General features: G+C 40.9%; 1 long non-coding RNA gene across 5 annotated transcripts; it reads right to left on the bottom strand.

Moving 5' to 3' along the window:
- Position 1: 1 nt before the first annotated feature.
- On the bottom strand, positions 2 to 7,097 carry LOC142376780 (uncharacterized). 5 transcript variants are annotated; one of them, XR_012769473.1, is made up of 15 exons: positions 7,057 to 7,097; positions 6,604 to 6,765; positions 6,102 to 6,221; positions 5,853 to 5,996; positions 5,601 to 5,758; positions 4,555 to 4,641; positions 4,207 to 4,433; positions 4,005 to 4,117; positions 3,679 to 3,828; positions 3,269 to 3,442; positions 2,878 to 3,177; positions 2,287 to 2,540; positions 2,085 to 2,198; positions 1,503 to 1,606; positions 2 to 91 (listed from the first exon to the last, which is right to left on the bottom strand). It is a non-coding gene; the product is annotated as an uncharacterized LOC142376780 (long non-coding RNA). The 5 variants fall into 5 exon arrangements; XR_012769476.1 differs by lacking the exon at positions 7,057 to 7,097 and having other exon boundaries at positions 2,878 to 2,948; positions 3,041 to 3,177; positions 6,604 to 7,050; XR_012769474.1 differs by lacking the exon at positions 7,057 to 7,097 and adding an exon at positions 6,922 to 7,050.
- Positions 7,098 to 16,251: the final 9,154 nt, after the last annotated feature.

Raw genomic sequence — 16,251 nt, 5'->3', positions numbered from 1 at the left:
AGGCTTTATTCTGAAGAAGAGCTTGATCCACGGCCAGTGCTTGACAGTGTTAAACGCCCGGATGCTCCACGGGATGATTATCAGAGCCTCTCTGAAAACAGTGAAATAACTGATTGATAATTGATTAGGTGGACATAAGAATGCAAGTTTTTACGTCTCTCTTTAACGCCGCGATGAGGATAAAGAAATTTACTTTACTAGACAAGTGTGTTTCATCCATAGAGCCCACTACAGTTCGGCCTAACATTTGAAACCGATGACTAAAAGTAATAGGTAGCAAGAATCTTTGGCTAAAGTTGTAGAGATGAATCTAACTACAAATAATGGAAACGGGTGTTTCAGTCATGTGTGTCACATATGCAAATATGATCAAACCATAATTAGTAGATAACGTAACAATATCCTCTAATCTAGCTAAAGCAACATTCAGTTTAAGTTCAGAAAAAGTAGGTCACACGGATTTATCTGGGACTTCCCCATTTATTTACTGACCTCTCCTCTGTGCTTGATTTTTGGCACTTACCCTACAACTGCCCCCTCACCATTATATCAAATGATACACACATGAAATGTTACACCTAATGCTGCTTTTGATGTTTTGCGACTGTGGCCAAACTGGGTTGCCAAAATGATTTAGTCTGAGGATGATGGCGTCTCACAGTCATAAATAGGGACTCAGAGCAGATTGGTCAAGGACTTCCTATCTGTGTTTAGAGGCTTTGAGATGGCGTGTGTCTGAGGAGGGGGGGGGGGCCGAGACTTTTGAGTTCAGCTTGACTTTTTGACATAACTCCATGCCGGGTGTCCCTCAAAGGTGAACGTTTGTGTTTATTTAAGAACTAAAGCCCTCTGTCAGACGGCTGGCTTTAATCCTCTGTCACCCGCCACATATCCCATCAATGCACTTGCTTAGAAGTACAGGCGCCGTGGACAAAAGGGGCCAGGGGCCATCGGGCATCCAGGGGAGGAGGCCGGGGGTTGTATTTTTAGGGAGGGCCCGAGCAGCTGCTACTTGACACATGTCGCCACCTGGCTCTGAGGACACCGTCCGCATTGTTTCAACTGGAAAGAGTGGAGGGAGAGAATGGCCAGAGACCTGCAAATGGGATTTGTGTGTACGCGTGCGCGTGCGCAATTGTGAGCGAGACGGACGGAGCCCTTATTAACGGCAGGGCCACACACATGCCTGGTAACCAAACAAGGGCAAGCACACGCCTCACACACGCCGATAACATTGCCCTTGCATGCCAATCATACTTAAGCAAGGGAGTGAACGCGAAGGTATAGTGTATCACAAGCTGGAAGGCTCGTGGCTGAACGTGTTGTTATTAAACCTGTTCAGAGAAGCAACTGGTGTTGGAGGTCTTTCTGCAAGGTACAGCTCAAGGACTTTCCATCGCTGAGGAATTATTTTATTTATATTCTTTCAGTGGCACAAACAAAAGTAACTTTATCAACAAAAGTGAAAAAAACTTTACTCTTCTATTTCATTTTTTTTTTACCTCCTTTTCCTCATCATCCGCAGCTCCATCCTCATAATTTTGCGACGAGCAGCTCCCTGCAACAGCATCAGGGCTTTGGCCAGCAGGCCCGCTTTGAACAACACCTACATGAAGCCCAGAGGAAAGGAAATAATTATATAATGGTCAAATTTAGAAGTAAAAACAAGCTGATGAACTGTACAAAGAAACGCAATCTTCCAGCTTCTGAATAAAAAATAAATATATAAATATTAGACTAAAACTTAAAAAATATTATCACACATGTAAAATTGCAAGTCAGTTGCCTGCACTAAAATGCATGTGTACGAAAATATCATCAATGTGTACTCTCTGATACAGTTTGTCAGGGTTGATCAAATTTTATTACTTTATGTAACTTTGGGTTATTCTATCCTTAAAAAATACAGCATCAAATATTTAGAGTTAATGTGCTAAATAACAAGAAATGTGGAGTAAACATACACGAAATATAAGTAATTTATTACAAAGAGCAAATATCTCCATATTGTGTTAGTGCAGGAATTGAGTAAATGTACTTAGTTACATTCTCCAACTGGTGCTGTGTAACCTGTAATCTCTCACCTTTGTCTGTGCTGGTTGTGGTCGATATCAAGGGAGCTCAGCAGCTGCTCTGCGGCTTTCCTGCTGTCCACAAACTTATCATCGGGGATAGCGTGTGGATTTAGGGTGCGATAGCTGAATGAATGAATAGAAAGAGTGACTTAATGGCAATTCTGTGATATTCCAAAAAAAGATCCCAGTGTGACCTGTGTGCTTGTCTCACCGCTGTTTGAACTCAGCGTAAAGGGCCCGGTTTGGAAAGCCCTTCCTGCAGATCCTGATGCCTTCCAACAAACTGTTGCCCCAGGACAGCTGGTGCAGCACCAGAAATGGGCCCGTGATCCCATTCAAACATCAGTTTGAAACATTCTGCTGTTTATCTTCTTGTGACGTGATGATTTTATTGAGTGTTACCCGGAAGCGAACAAAGTGGGGCTGCGTGCTGCAGAGGTTGGTCGTCAGCTTATTCAGATTATCCTGCAGAAAGAAACACCAGCAAATGAAAGATCCTAGAATAAAGTCAATAAAATCCTCTCTTCTTTACCCCATCAAAACATTTCATTTTGGGAACATTAACAAAGTCATAACATGTTGTCTGGAGGATTTTGTGTCGCTCGTGTGAAATCCTTGACGTAAAGGAGACAGGAGCCAGCACAGACTTAAAGTGATGTTCATGTGATCATTGCCCTAAACATCACTGCAAGTCTTAACTGTCTCCGTCCCAGCCGTCCAATTCCCACTGTTACTCACAATCCAAAACATTGATGGTTATAATCTGTCATAACATTCAGAAGCATGGCTACTGTCCACTCACCTTGTGTAGCTGAGACACAGTTTGAAAAGAAGCTGCCTTTTTCCTCTTCTCCTTGCCACTAGTTTTGGGGTCTGATGATGTGAGGGAGCCAAAGGAGGTGTGACTACCTTAATGTATCTTTAAGGCATACTATAGTGTCCTCTGAAAATCCCGATCACTGCACCTGACTCTGATCCAGTGTCCTTTTCATACAGAGAAGCCAGCAGCTTGTTGGAGGACTTTTGGAAACATGCCTACTTTCTCATCTTTGACCTTTGGGAATATGCGTTCCTCTTCAAGGATGGACATTATGCTCAATGGCTGCAAGAAGAGCAGCACAAAATTAAATTTACTAAAACAGAACTCACAAATGATCAAATTCAGGCCAAGACAAATACAACACTGCGTTTACCTTTTCAGTGAGATCCATGCAAGCCTGAGGGTGCAGCCTGAAATCGATGAATGTTCATTCGACGCCCTCTCTCTTGTACTCCTCCTGCTCCAGAATGGACATGTGGTGGTGGTTGGAAAACTGTTGCAATTTCGCATTTGTGAAGTTGATGCACAGCTGCTCAAAGCTGTTGAGCTGCGATGAAAGAAGAACAGGTGTTCAGACACTAGTGAATAACATGAAAATGATGATGCTGCATAGACCCTGCAGCGATCGCTAATTCATCACAATGAGAAAGCAGCAACTGTTGATATCAAATCAGTACACGATCATGTAAGTAAAGAACAAGTTCGATCCATTGTTTTTTTAAAGACAGCTTATATCTGTACTGATAATCATTTAACAGATAATTGTAACAACAATGAACTTACTTCAAAGATCTCAAACCCAGCGATGTACAGGATGCCTATGAAGTACTGGTGAGGCGGGGAGGTGCACAACATTCGGTTTATACGTCCCATGAGCCATTTGAACATGCGGTCATATGGGGCTTTGGCCAGTACACCGACAGCATAGGTAACCTTTAGCACCCACACAAAAATACACACAGAAGGAATACGGCTGTCATTCACATGGAGAGCAAATGTTGCTTCCATTCTAGTGTGTGAGGAGAGGGAAGCATAATAACCTGAATTTCCTTTCATACTATCTGAAATAATGAAAGAAAAACACACAGCAGATGTTCACACTTCCTTACCAGTTCAATATTCGGACCCTTGACCACATACTCATTCCCCACCTTCACCCGTGGTTGGAGGACACCCTTGATGAGGTCAGCTCATCAGATCTACAGTAAGTCCTTGTTTGCACCTTTGAAAGGAAAGCGTGGATTAAACAAAGTCAGTTTTAAACCTGCTGTTACTTTAAATACTTTGTGCCAGAACACCACCGGTTCTTACTTTCAGTGCCGTCGGCCACCACCTGCTCTTCATGCTGCTTTTGCTCGAACCTCATGTTGCCAAAGTGCATGATGGATCTAAGAATTTTTAATAGCAGCCATACTTCTCATCGGGGAATACGCCCAGAATGTGCGAGGCAAGGCCAAGAAATTAATTTACAACTTAGTAAGAGATGCCAAATCTCTTCTTTTTTCAGAAGGTCTAAAAGGATCCTGGATGAATTTGCCCTGGTGGTTAAGAAGGATAAGAATACACAAGACTGAAACCAGAACCCAACAAACCAAGAAAATAAGAATATTAAACTTGTTTAATCTATATATTACGTTCAAGTTACAAGTTATTACTCACAAGTTGAGATGAGTTATCGTTTCTTAGCATTTTGGTAAACGCCTCCATGGCTGGGTTTGCCTCAAAGATCTGATCCTCCAGAGTCCCCTGGAAGAAAACAAAATTTAAATGTAAAGATGCGAGTTCAAATTATGTGTATTTTCTTTTCAAATGTCAGTTTGCTAAAATTGATCCCTGTCTTTGTGGCAGGACTTTGCTGCAAAAGCAGTAGGCAAGAAACATGAGTGTCTCATGATAACAAACAAGGCTGGAGAATTCTTTCACAAGAAATGGAGAAGACCATGACCGACTGGTAAGTTAGAGACTGGGTTTGACAGCTGTGATAAAAACGGATGGCCACCCTGATTTATAAAATGAGCTGTGGTGAATGCAGGGCAGCAAGGAGGAGAAAAATGAGCATCAAACAACACAAAATTAAAAAAAAAAGCTAAAATCAAAGCAAAGGAAAAAATAATGACAAATTAAAAGTTTTAACCATGAAAAAAAGAGTAAGGAGTAAAGAAAAAGCTATTAAAATCCAAGAAGAAAGGAAAGAGTACTGTCTTGAAATGACTGCACAATAAATGCGGTTAAAGACTCAGACATGAATGTGATCAGGTGTCACCATTTTGACAGTGAGGAAAATGTATGGGCATGACAAAAAAATGGGAATACACTGAAGGATTTCTGGCAATGAAAAAAGAAGGAGAAAATAAAATTTAAATACAGAAGAAACTCTCAAAAACAAGAGGTGGAAGACAAAACTCCTTTTTTGGAAGGTGGTTTCCCCAAAGCTCCCAGAATGGCTAAATACTGAATGACTTATTTTGTGTTGACAGTTTTGCTTGCACCGGACTCTCTGCTATAGAAGCATGACAATTAACAATGTGTACATACGGCGCGTCACAAGACTGGCAAAAGTACATTGCATGTTCCAAAAGGGAGAAAAGAAACAAGAAAAAAGTCAGGAATGGTTCTCCCGACCTGGTCGAGACAAGATAAGCATGTGTTTATATTTAATAAATGTGGTTTAACAATATAGTTCTTAAAGATTTGCTTGCACTCACCGTGCAGCGAGTCATTGTAGGCACTGTCTGCGATGGAGTAGATGTGTGGAGGCGCCTCGGAGCAGCATATGCCTTTGTAGTCAGCGAACACAGGAGCTGTGTACACAGGCAGCCATTTTTTGTGGATTCACCGTCACATAGAAGAGCCCAGAGTAGGTCTGAAGAGACAGGAGAACATGACGTGAGATTATCATACTTGTATCATCTTTTGTAATTTAATCTCACTTCTGAAGGGAACATAGTAACACTCACAAAGATTATCTGGGCGGAGCAGCGTCTGCACAGGTTGTGAAGCACAGAGGCCTAAATGAGGTGTGTCAGCATGGCCAAGTCTTTGATCATGTCATATTTAGGTGGATTCATCTGCTGGATGTCAGAGTCCTTCACTGTCAGGGTCTAAAGTGATGGATGCAGGAAGACGTGAGGAAGGGATCATGCATTGTGTAGGCTGAAGTGTTGAGAAGAAGAATAAGTAGTGTTTGTAGAGTGATGATTGCTTACTTTCCCATCCTTGGTCTCAACAATAACTTCGTCACCTCTGGGCTCCTTGAACTCCATCTGAATGTAAGCATCTTTTCCATCAGGGATCCAGGCTGTTTCTTACCCATCAAGGTGGGGGGTCTTAGACAAATAAATACGTTTCTTATTTTCAGGAAAGCACATTTCATGATTTTTTGAAAAACGGTGAACTAAAGTTGCACCAAATCATTGCATTCTACAAAAAAAAAAAAGAAAAAGATTATTCAGTCTTACACTAGTGGTTTGTTTGCATCAGAATGTTCTCCAATAAAATTATATTTTACATCCAAATTTTTATCAGTTTTCGAGATTACCAAAAGTGTAATCTCACAAAGAGCTTCACTGGTGGAGTTGACATCATTTGAACAGTTAATGCAAATATAAGAGAACATCCTAAACTGCTTTAATTTCTCATATAGGCCCAAATACCCTGAGTATAATGCATCCTACTGATCTGTTTGTGAAGTGTCCTTGTTAAGCCTACCGTGAAAGGGAAGTGTGGGCGCCGCCAGCAGCTCCAGTCCAGATTTGCGTAAAATCGGTGCAGCCCCTGCAAACTCCTTCACGTCAAAGTGGGACATGGTGGCAACTGCCCGCCGGTCCGGAACCCTGAAGGCTCCTCAGAGACGGACAAGTAGTGGAAATCCTTTGGTAAGAAAACAAACGGTTGCGTCAAGGCCAATAGTTCGTTTTATATTTGGACTGTTTTTGTTACTTTGGATGAAACAGTAAGAGGCGATGATTAGTCTGTTTGTGCGTAAATAGCCCAGACGCGCTGTCACCTAATGATAACTACACTCACTATGTGGCTCCAATCGATACGTGAACCACGTTAAATTATGGCTGAAGATGAAATTGAGGTTGTGTAAGACTCTTTAAAGGACAGTCGACCCGCGCGCAAAACCTACACAACAAAAGCAAAAAGTTGTCCACTGACCTCAGGAAGACCACAACGAAATGCCAGCTCACTGAGATGTGGCCTGCTTTATAGTGTGTTCCTCAAGGTCACGGCCACTGGACATTTGTCCCTCATTAGCATATGCCAACTCCTCCGACGCTCATTGGTGCTGACCGTCAGTCTCAATTGACACAAAAGGAAAGCTACGTTTTTGTCATAGCGCTAAACTGAAGCCGGCTATTTTTGTATCCCAGTTATTCTATGCACTGTACACACTGCGAGGGAGTGGGACAGAGTTGTATTTGGAGCATCCCGGTAGGGGGTGATTTTTTTTTTTTCACTCTGGATTTTGAAGGGCAATGCATCATTGCCTTTAGACAGTGATTTGTGTCCAAGCAACCCAAACTGGGATCAACATGGGAAAACCACTTGATAATAACAGCAGATTATTTAAAGGAATATTAAAGTTACATCGGTTAGTCTGAATACACATCTGAAACTTGACTGTGTTATTTTAATCTACCCCGGGCCTCCTGAACAAACATGAAGTCACTGTGGGTGACTTTGATGCTGTGAACTCATGTTGCCCCTTAAGTAACAGCCCAGCAGCCTTTTGTGCAAAGTGCTGCCAGGGATGTTTGCTATTGTGTGGGGCCACAGAGGATGGAACCTTAGAGGAGATTATTTAAGGAGCTGCGTGGAATTAAACATGCTACTATAAATAGAAAACATTTTATTAATAGAGAAAAACATGGCGCACGGCTCCTGTCTCACAATGAAGCGCCTCATGTGAATTTAGATTCAATAAACATGCAGCAAGGGACATTTTTTCTTTTTGTTGATTATTTCACACTGTTTCCACAAGGCCGTGGAAAATAACAAATTGGGCTTCAGCACATGGCCTCAGAGATAAATGTGAAATAACTGTCCTCTGATAGCACAGCATGTTATGTTGTCAACCGTTGTTACTTTAATTTTGTGTATCCAGTCATTGTGTCACAAGCACTACGCCTCTCACACTCTTGCTCCACCAGATCTGACCTTCAGAGCAAGGGGAGAGGTTGGTGCCTGGTATGGGAGCGGGGTGACAGTGCAGCACGGAGTGGGGGGGAGGGAAAGAGGACCACAGTTTCTCAGAATAGACAAAGCCATCGTCCAGCATTCCTGATAGGGAGATTGACCGTTAACTGTTGGTCGCATCAAATTCTCTGATAGGCCTGCTTGTAAAAAAGCCAGAAAGAGCTTGCTCTCCACATACACACACAGGCAGAAAACAAACTCCTACAGGGATGTCTTAACTTGAGGGGCAGCCATCTTTGTTGACGCCGTTATCTGTTGCCGTGGCAGGCAGAGAGGTGTTGCCGTGATGGCTGAAACTTTCTTGGGCATCAGTTAGATAGAGCGGGCCCGAGCTATTCTGGGACAAGAGTCTCTTCAGAAAGGCTGAGGCTGGTTTATGTACTATGTCACTTGGTGCTCTGTTTGAAAAGTTGGCATGCTGATAACATATGAGGAGGAGATGAATCCCAAAGTCCCCAGAGCTGCCGGCTTTAAATAAGTTCACAAACTCCGGCTCGTAAACACACACCCGCACAGATACACAGTGAAGAGAATGCAAAGCTAGCGTCGTCTCCCAGCACATCTCTGCGCTGCTCTGCTGCAGCCCACTACAACAGCTGACTTCTTCGAAGAGCAGCTCTCCTTACGTCCCCAGTGTTCCTCAAAATCATTTAGACCCCAATGTGCCCAGGCCTGTTGCTGCTTATATTTTGGCTGTCGGACATTTTTGCAGACATGAATTTTCTTTCTACTCTAAAAAACAACTGAACTGATGTCGGGCCTCGGCAAAGAGGAGAAAAAGAAAAATTGGGAAAGAGTAATCGGTTCACGATGGGAGATTGGCCCACTGACAGTTCGGTGATGTACAAGCGAGGGGCTGACATTTTGGACATCAAGATTTGATCTGGGGGGTCGGTCACAGTTGTTTTAGATCATCATGCACAGAATGCCTGCAGACTTAGGCAGAGAGAGAGGGCATTATGACTGCTGTCGTTTTCGGCACTGTTTAATCAAACACAACACACTCACCCCTCTCTTCATGTCTGGTTTGGGACTGATCATCAGAAACGGTAGAGCTAAAATAAGTAGCTAAATGTAACCTCATTAGAATTAACATATAACCTTGAAAGTCCATTTTCTTTTAAATTTTGTGAACAGCTGAAGTCAATCAGAGAATCTTATTATCCTTATCTATTTTCTCTTTTCTTTTCACTTGCTTTTCATTTACTTTTAAATTGTAAGCAGTTTAGATGGATTTCTAATGTGGGAGACTATAAAGATTATCAACACTGTTATTAATATAAAAAAAAAAGATGAGAGGGAGCGCATGCTAAAATTGTAGCCTCTGTTATCTGTCTATTTATTCTTTTTAGTTGATTCTTAGAAAACTCTTATCCGAGCTGAATACATGCACCTTTTTTAATTTAAAAATATATTCTTTATTTGTTGTTTGTGCCACTTTGTTTTGTTCTCTTCAATTTATTGTTTTCTTTTCTCTGTAAAGCAGTAACTGCTGCTTTCTTTGCTGTTTATGAAGATCCCCGTTTTGCACTATAGCAGTGATCTAAATGTGGACAGTAAAGCGGTGATTCAATTTGGATCAAAGCATTCATCGCTGGTGGATATTTCTGTAATCGCCTCTGTGCCTGCCCACAATACCTTGCAGCAACTGTGTGGGCTCAGGCTGTAGCCACCAGTTCATCAGAGTGGAGACGGGCAGACGCGTGGCGCAAACACACATCTAAAGCTCTAATTACTCCTCCACACCCACCTGGCCACTCAGCCGTCATTTACCCATACACTGGCAACAATAACACACATCAGTTAATCAGTCTTTTAGCGATCACTTTAAGGGGTCTGATACTTCTGTTTTTAAACTCTGGCTCCAGACAATAACCCATCTCTCATTGTGCTAAGTTGTGGTCTGGGTCAGTGGACCCTGGCCTGCCTGCCTGCCTGCCCAGCCCTGCCCTCAGTATGCATGGCAGCCCTCAGCTGTCTTTCTATTTCAGGAGCGTGGACGCATACCTCGGCCCAGCTGGGGCATCAGAGACAATGGGCATACGGCCTTATCCAAACACAAGCTCGCAGACAATCCGACGCACTCCAGCATCCCAGTGACAGCCCTGCCGAGGCCTCTCCTGTCCAATTAAATTGAAGGAAAGGGTTAACAAGGCACCAGGCATTTAGACAAGTCACTCATGAGCTGGAAGACTATCTCCAGTGCAAGAAGAGATACATGTTTTAAATGTGTAATGCAGTTAGTGAAGAGAAAACAAAGCCAAAGTTTGATTTGCTGATAAATTACAGTTACATTATGCATTACAATTGGAATGAAAAATAAGAAGAATGATTGTAGAAATAGTGACAAAGTATCATTTGTAATTTTGTGTAGCACTTAACATTAAAAGTGCTTCCAAGAAAGGATAATGAGTTTGGTCAGATGGATGTTCACCTGAACAAAATGATCAAATATGTGATAAATGTATTAGACATTGTCAAAGTCTTTGTAAAAGCTCAAAGAAGAAGGTTTTAAGTGTGGATCTGAAGGTAGCTACAGATGTGATGTGCCTGACTTTAGTGGACACAGACTTTAAAAGATAGCTGCTCTAACGGAAAAAGGCCTAATCTCCCTTTGTCAAACTGTTATCTGGGAATAATTACAAGGGCAGTATCTGTGGATCTCAAAGGTTGAGAAGGGACACACCGGATTAATAAGTCTAGATGTATGTGAAGGCAAGGCCATTTAAAGCTTTTGAAGGTGAGATGTAACATTTTTAAAATTAAGACCAAATCTAACAAGGAAACAGTGCATGAAGGAAAGCACAGGGGTGATATTTTCATGCTTTTTGTCCCATTATGAGTCTAGCTGCAGCGTTCTGAATCAGCCGGAAACAATGACAGATACCTGAATATATCTAGCTACAGTATTCAAGGTGGGAGAAATGGAAAGAATTGGTGGTCCAAACAGAAAGACTAAAGATTTATCATATTTGAATTTCAAGGAATTTTCAGACCACCCAGGATTTAATATTAATATATTTAATAATATTTAAGACACGCTGCAAGATTAGCAATGCTGAGATCTTTTATGTTTTAAAAAAAATCTAAGCTGATAAGATTGATGGTGATAGTTGTCCCCACACAGTTTATCTACTTTAATTTCAACTACCACACCCCTGTCATAGACATCACTTTACAAAACACTCCTCCAAGTTTTTAGTGTCTTGTTTTCAAGTTCCAGTGAAATCCCTGTTTCTAAGCAGTGGCTCCATTTGACTTTACACAGACTTGGAAGGGAAACTTGTCTATCTGCTTGAAGAGACCTTCAGACAATGACCTGAAGGATCTCACTTTACCAGTTGTCATAACTTCACCTTATTTACTCTCAGCCCCGTTCGAGAGTCTGTTAAAGACGTTCAGGGATGCAGGTGGCAGTGTTCGGCCTCTGACCATTAACTGCTATTTAAACAGAACTGCTGTCACAATGAGAAGCATTTTAGCGCGCCGCATGGCTGCTCTTTCACAGTTTACACAGCCTCTGAGCCCTTGTATATTTCCTCTGAACACACGTTAATGTACATCAAAGTGTATGTGTGCACACAGACACCGTCATCACCTCTGCCACAGAATATGTCCCCTGTCGCCTGTGGCAACTGCTCACAGCACATGTGCTACACAGCCACATTGTGAGCTCAGTTAGTTCACGTGGTTGGAAGGCTGACACCCAGCAAACTGAGTCAGGTCACTCAGAAGGAGTGTCAGCTGAAGCACAGCATGAGATCGTATTGAATACCAGTCCATTTAGAAAATACACAGTCAGAATTACATATTCCCCAGAAAGGTAAGCAAAGAATTAGCATTTGATCAGAAATAATGCAAATTAACTAGTTTTGCATGATCAGAATATTTTGTTGAGATATTCAAACTTAACAAACAACAACAACAAAATGGCTTCCACACAGTTAACAATTAAGTAAATTGATAATACAGACATAAGTTTGCTATACAAAATTAATTTTTCACCTTTTCATGAATTTAGATCAATTCTAACTCCCCTGTACTTAATTGTCAGTGACATAACCCAGGTTACATCATGAACCAGGTTACATTTTTGGTTTCTTCTTCACAGTTGCTGTCTGCGAGATCATCAAAGAAGGCATGACTATTGCCCAAGAATCGTGCAGTTTTAAAACTGAAGAAAATAGACTCAATGAAAAAGGTCTGTGAAAAGCAGATAGAGACGCGCCAACAAAAAGATATCGATAAGAAAGCTTCAGGCTGATCAGGAACAATCTGCAAACCTGTAAAATACGCTGCACACTGAACCATGAAAGGACCAACAGAAGACCACCACTGAAAGAAACATACAAGAAAGGAGAGACTGACATCTGCAAATAGTTTCATATCCAGCCTGTCTGAATAATGTAAACTGCACTTCAGTTTGTTCATGAGTAGAAACATTTTTTTTTGAGCACCCTAACTGGTAAAGGTTCTATCATGTTGTGGGGCCTCTTTGCTGCCTCTGCCACTACACTGTTAAAATACTGAAAAATGTCAAATGCGTTCCAAGTTTTAGAAAAATAGATTTGCAAAGTGCACATCCAACAGTGCCAAGGAACTGTTAAAAGTAGGAGGACTCTTCTAAACTGACAAAGCAACATGTCCTCACCCAAATTTCACTGAAAGCCTTTGAAGAGAGTGAGAATCTGTCCTTGCTAAAAGCAGTGCTGGGTTCCTGCACTACCAAAGGCCACATTTTCAGGACAGCAGTGTCAAGACTGAAGTTTAATTTTTCATGACAACACCCCCTAAAGACCTTTCTTTGTGAAAGAGTCAGTATTTCTTTCTTTTGAACGGGGAGGAGCCCTGATAACATGTGACCATAAAACCTAATTCTATTCTTAAAAGTCTCACAAAAATAAATGCTTTCATGTCGTATAAATTTTTTTTATTAGACTTTGATAGTTTTAGCATGATGCTATATTTCAAGTTAAACAGGAAAGAAAAGTTTTTTCTTGAATGAACTGAAATCTACTCATACTTTGACCACGAATGGTAAATTTGCTGTCATTTATTTTAATCTCAACAAATTAAACTTGATTCCTATTCAGTTCTCACTTTCACGCTGCAGTGCTTGAACATATTAATTATACTCTATATTAATAGAAGCACGTCTAACTAGCAGCAGACAGGTGCGCAGAGCTTACAGAGAGCCACTGGAAACACTTTGAGGCTCATATTGTTGTCAGCGGTTTTGCATCCAAAGAATGGTGAAAGGTGCCAATAATTCTGTCCAGGGATGATTTTGTTTTACTTCACTTTGATGCAAGTTATTTTCCTTTTCTTTGACTTTTGAAACTTTTAAAATACAAACATTGTTCCCTGTAAAGGTGGGTCACTTTGTGCCAAACTCTGTTAGAGAATCAGCTGTAAAGTCCAGAAAAAAAAAATTCTCATCAAGAACTAGTACATAATATTGTGAAAATTTCAGGCAGTCTGAGGAAAATTGATTGCTTGAAGGCTGAAGTTGTAAACCACCTTTGGATATACGTGACCTTTGGAGCCTCAGGTGGCACTGCATGTTGTTCAGTTGTTCTGCCACTATAATCAGCATAGCCACATGAGCTTGGGAGCGCCTTAAAAAAACATTACACTCAACATGGTCTGCTGCTGCTCCATAAATGGAAAATAATATCCACAGTTCCCAAAAAGTGTCATTAAAAAGAAGGGTGATGTAACACTACGGCAAATGTGCCATAGTATATATATATATTTAAAAAAATCATAAAAAATCATATATAGGCCCTATATATATATATATATATGAATATATATATAAAAAAACAACATATATATATACATATATATATATATGTATATATATATATATATAAAACAACATATGTATATATGTTGTTTTTTTTTTAACACAATAAAGGTTTTCAATGAACACATTTAAAAATCCTGTCTTTGGACTTCTATTACATAAAGATTAAAACCAGTTTTTATTGCATTTTATTTTTTCCCAACTTTTCTGGCCCATGGGGTTTGTATTCTGATTGTACTGCTCTGATTCAGCAACATACATTTCTAAGGATATCCTGAATTCCTGACCAGGACAGCTTCGGTTTTGTGCCGTCTGTCATGCTGGGTGCCACACTTTAAATGTTCAATCTAAAGAATACAGAACAAATCATCTATCGAAGTGTAATCAATAATAAGCTAATCAAGACAAAATTACAGTTGTTGGATTTAGGGACAATCCAGTGCAAACACTCTCCCTCCATAGCTTCTTTAATTTCTCAGAGAGACAAATCAAAGTGATCGTTTGATAGCTGAATTGTGTGAAAAAAAAGCTGCTGGGTCCAAATGTTTTTTATCAACGTCTTCACACATGCACAGTACATCTACTGCCCTCTATCACCATACTGCAATCCGTGGTTTATTTCCTCACAATGACATATACAGTATTTATTTTTTCTTCTGTAGGGAAATCACATGTAAGACCACAACAAAACATTAAGTTAGTCTTTTTGATTTTCACTTTTCTGTTAAACTCCATTAACATACTATTTGTCTCCTGTTCACATAACACACTTTTAGACCTAAATGAAGTTAAAATAATGAATACTCAATCAATATCAATGTATTCTCAGTTTGAGTCCAGCCAAGAACTGTTCCCTGTGTCATCCCTCGTGTTCTTCCACAGAAATAACAAGCCACTGTGAAGGTTCCACATGGTCTGCTTCTGCATTATAGAAGGCTGATTTTTACTTCACACATTTCAGCAGCTCTCAAACCAACGATGAGTTACGGGGCTCTAGTTTTTTTTCCAAACCAACTCAGTCCTACCTAAAAACTCCTCCACAGGCCTCCGAGAGATCCTGCCAAACATTTAACAGCTAGTAGGAGGTATGTGGGGGCCCCAGTACATTGAGCAATAAGAAGCTGGAGCAGGAGCAGGTGAAGAGGGCCTTGAGGGAAAACTCCATGCTCCCGCTTTACTCTCGGAGACGCAACAGAAGCTGATCTGTTGCGTCTCCATGCGCTACTTCTCGGCATCGCGCCAGACACGGACAGCTGGCACCTTGTACGTGTCTCAGTCCTCCACTTCTCTCACACTGCATTTAGCGCACAATATCACAGTGTGTTAGTGGTCTGTTGTCATCTCCTAATTGGCAGTACCAGAATAGTGTGAACATCAGAGGCTGGAGTCTTAGCTGCAGTCTTCTTATCCATAACTGATGCCAAGTGAGAGCGGAAAGAAAATCTGAGACAAACTGTATGTTTTTCCCCAGAGGGAGAGCCACAGGTCCTTCTGTCTGCTGTGTGTCAGTTAAATGGGGTTGAAAGTGAGAAGCCAATTTTCCCTTTGGTTTCCTTTGTCTTAATGATGAGCAATGCTACCCTCTACTGCCACAGAGCATTGATTACAAGTCTGTACTTTCACTGAAATGTGGTGTTTTCTCACTCATGTGTGCAACAAAAATGCACTCACTCATCACCCCTTCCAACATGATTTTAGTTCATAGTATATTTACAACACCCCATTTCAAGAATCAGTACCAGGTGTGGAAGATTTTGAAAAACGTGGCTCTAGAAAATATTGGCATTGCAGTTTGTGTGAACCCATAGTTCCATCTGTGGCTTATTGACTCACTTATTTAGCCACTGTGCCAAGACTTTCTTGAAACCGGACGATCTGCAAGAACTCTGGAGATTTACTAATTTAATCAGGGACAAATATATATATTTTATCTAGGTTTTATCTCCCAGCCGGGAGTTGAACCTGGAACCTTCTTGCTGTGAGGCGACGGTGCTGTCTATGAAATTCCATCTGATCTAATTCATTGTAGAGATGAGTAATGCTCCTGTTTTGACTCAGTGTGCAATATTTTTTGTAACATGAATGCAGTATTGGACATTTTTACAGTATGTGTGTAGGCATGCATGGTTGCCCATGTTTAACCATGTTATTTTATTTAATTTTGTTTTAAAAAGGGAAACAACACCAAAACAACCAGAACAAAACTACACAAAAAAAAAAGGAAATATGGTATTTGACATGGCACACAATTATATGTGTATTACTTTGTTTTACAGGTGGATGAATGGTGTTGATGAATGGGGTACAGGGTCCGTTGAAGGGGTCAGGTTGATAATTTGTAGTGT

The sequence above is a fragment of the Odontesthes bonariensis genome, chromosome 3, assembly GCF_027942865.1.
Source record: "Odontesthes bonariensis isolate fOdoBon6 chromosome 3, fOdoBon6.hap1, whole genome shotgun sequence".
Taxonomy (NCBI): Eukaryota; Metazoa; Chordata; class Actinopteri; order Atheriniformes; family Atherinopsidae; genus Odontesthes; species Odontesthes bonariensis.
Note: the sequence above shows the minus strand (reverse complement) of the source record. Positions and strands in the feature narration are given on the sequence as shown.